Below are 3,390 nucleotides of genomic sequence, written 5' to 3'. Positions count from 1 at the left end.
CCTCCCTTAGCCTACACTTCCTGAGTTCTACCATCTGCAAAATGGGATTAATAATGAGATATACTTGAAGGTAGGATAGTGGCTAACATGTAGAGGTTTCTCAATAAGTCCTCTCTCTTTCTTTCTTCATAATGTATTATTTTTATAACTGAAGCTAAAGAACAAATAGCACCAGGTTATAAGAGAATTACAGAAGTACTTACTGAGAGTTTGTTATTTTTGTCCCACATTAAAGACAAGATTCCTCTACGGCTCTTCAGAACATTATGTTCCCCATATTTTATAATGTTAACCAACTTATTGTTGTAGGGTATCTGCACTCTGAAAATATAAAATAAAAGTAAATGTACAAGGTAAGAACAGAACTATTATAACATATTTGATAAAGGATGTCTCTATATTTATTACCTTCGAGACACAATACTGGGTAGCAAATATGAAAGTGTTCCTTATTTCTCATAAGAGACACAATGGATTTTTTAAATACTGGAAAGCTTTTAAGAAGCAATTCACAGATTAATAATAAATCCAGAGGAATTAATAAAGTGACACATTGCTAATTAAGAGAAATTAGTAAGGTTCAGTCTCAGAAAAAAAAGATCAAGCAATTTGAAATGTTCACAAGCAGAATATCTATCATGTCTCACTGTCTTACCCTGAAAAATCTTCAATGTGTCATCTCTTCCAAATCTGAGTTGCTACTTCTAAAAATAACCATCTAAGAGTTTCAACCCCTTTAGCTGCTAATTTGTAAAACTTCAGAGTTGTATTTAAGAGAAAATTGAAGTATTGTGTTCACAGTTCTGTTGAGCTTGTGTTACCCCACATCCAGATGCTAAGAACAGTCAAAAAACAGAGCTGCTCCCCCGGGTCCCTCTGGCTCTAGCAATAAACATCTGAAAATCCCAAACAGAGCCAAGGCTTGTACATGTATCAAACTCCTGCCCAAACATTTATGAGAAAATTCCATACGAGGATCAAAATGGGAAGAGAATACCATCTCTTCCCTATTCAACTGTTTTTCTTTCCTTTTTCCCCCTCCCTCTGGGTACTCGAATTAATGTCACTGGATTTACCTGAAACACTCTGCGGCCTACCTTTCATCATTAACTGAAATAACATCGCCAGAAATAGCGACGTCATAGCCGTCAATTAGGACTTTTATATTCTCAATCTCACTGTCATTACTGCGCTTGATCTCAATGTTGAAATCCCCTCCGGATTCGACGCAGTGGCGGCAGAAGGTGTAGGCGCACGAGGACTCGAAGGCAAAGATGCGGCCGCTGAACGCTTTGTACACCCCAGCGCCCCAGGCTGAAGCCTCACCTGCAAAGCAGCCAGAATCAGGAACAGTTAGCTACCTCCCCACTGCTTCTGAAAGCATTTGGAGGCCAAGAAGTCTCGAGAAGTTTCTATTCTCATTGCAACCCCCGCAAATCATTGTTTTCTTTCCTTCCCTACCATTAAAACATTAAAAATACTGAGTATTTCCTTGAAATACCCCAACTTGGCTATTCTGCTTAGACAGTAAAAAATTAAAACACATTGCTTCCACGCAAGGAAATTGTCTCTAATGTGGAAAAAGAAATCTGGAGAGAAACTGTATTTGTTTGCTTTGCTCGTGTAAAGCATTTTTCTGATTTCATGTATGGGAGGTATCATTTATATTGAATGAGTGTAAAAAATTTTATTATTTTGCTATACGCATATACATGTGGATATATATACATATATGTATGTATATATCTACATGTGTATAAAGGCCTTGGAAGAAAGTGACATCACTCAAACCTACAACGAACAAACAGGTGGAGGTGGGCACATTTTTAAATCTACTTTCAAATTTTGACAAGTTTGTGAGCTCGTGTCGGTACTGACTTGGGCATAAAAATGTGTAAGAATACCTGAGCCATTTTTACTTACCAACATTTGTGGTTGTTTCTGAGTACGTTGGAATTGCTTCTGGAATATGGGATCCTTTTTCTATTCAACACAAGACATAAGTCATTTACATTGGAGACACAAGTTAATTTTAAGTATACAAGATAATGGGGATCCTACATGGGAATTTAGAGGTGGGTATTAAAGACCAGCAGTGGCTATCTTGATCCTGAATAAATAATTTGAGCCTGTGAAAGCTGGGATTTACTAACGTTACATGCATGATCATCCCTGCCGTCCATATGTTCTTGGGAATCAGCGGCTACAGCGCAATGAACAATCATTAAACGCATATTCACGTGGAGTTATGCACAATCACTAACACACAACTATGCTCTCAACTTCAAAAGTCAAACACTGCAACCCCCATTTCATCGGAAACCATGCTACAAGTAGGCCTAGGGTACATTTTATTCAATCAGTCCATTATCCAATGCTACTAATTCAATTCTCCATTTATGAGGAATCTGTATACTGTGAAAATTTCTCCTGGTTGTTTACTGCCATGGCCCTTTTATGTAAAGGACTAAGTTCAGAAGAAATCTCATGTCAAAGCCCAAAAGTGATGAGGACAACAGTAACGACAGCAGGTATTGTAGTAGGATCCTAAAATACTTTCTACACTGCTGTTTAGCGTCTGTCTTTACTACAGGCTATCTTTAACCAGAGAGAGTAGAAACAGAATGAATTCCTAATTTGCTTACAAGAATTTACTTTTTCACATAATGTATCCAAAATGCTCCGCTTTATTCAAATTCTCTTAAGATGCAATTTATTCTCTGGTATTCATGAAACTGTTTCAAATCGCTTACTGGTCTTCTAAACCTTAGTGCTCAAACAGAAGCACTTAGAAGCTCAGGGTAAGAAGCACACTGATATCAAGGATGGGTAAACCAATAATCTACAGAGATTTTATGATTATGTGTGTGGGGTTGGGTCTGTTTAAACACACGAAGTTCTAAGTCAAATTACCTGGAGTACTGAGTGGTCCAGACGTACTGTGTTCAGATAAGCCTGTGACACCTGTAGCAACATAAAATGATTAGGCTGCTTGCTGTGTGTAACTGTACTGGGTAAAACGTGGTATTTTTAAATCTGATGGATAAAGCAAGATCCAAGAATAGTAGAGCTCATGCTAGCAAACTCGGACCATGAAAAGCTAGAAAAGAAATAAATACATCATCAACGAGATGACCTGCTGGAGTAACAGGATTAAACGCCTTGCTGCTACTGTAACTGACAGCAAACGGATTTATCCCAGGTGACTGTCTTAAAACCTGTGTAGGGAAAGAGAAAAGCGTTGTGTAAATGGGGTTCCAGGTAGCTCACCCCAGGGGTTCAACCAAACTTATTCCCACTTTGAGTTGTTTTATGTTTTGATCATCGAGGCACTATTTCACAATATTGACTGAACACAGGATTCTGCATTCATAGCAACTGGATGTATGG

General features: G+C 38.1%; 1 long non-coding RNA gene across 1 annotated transcript; it reads right to left on the bottom strand.

The window, feature by feature from the left end:
* Positions 1-1,103: 1,103 nt before the first annotated feature.
* LOC127492158 (uncharacterized) lies at positions 1,104-3,103 on the bottom strand. Its single transcript, XR_007921297.2, has 3 exons — positions 2,914-3,103; positions 1,924-1,983; positions 1,104-1,326 (listed from the first exon to the last, which is right to left on the bottom strand). It is a non-coding gene; the product is annotated as an uncharacterized lncRNA (long non-coding RNA).
* Between the last annotated feature and the right edge of the window lie 287 nt (positions 3,104-3,390).

The sequence above is a fragment of the Oryctolagus cuniculus genome, chromosome 9, assembly GCF_964237555.1.
Source record: "Oryctolagus cuniculus chromosome 9, mOryCun1.1, whole genome shotgun sequence".
Lineage (NCBI taxonomy): Eukaryota > Metazoa > Chordata > Mammalia > Lagomorpha > Leporidae > Oryctolagus > Oryctolagus cuniculus.
The sequence above is the reverse complement of the archived record's forward strand: the minus strand, read 5'-3'. Positions and strand labels throughout refer to the sequence as shown.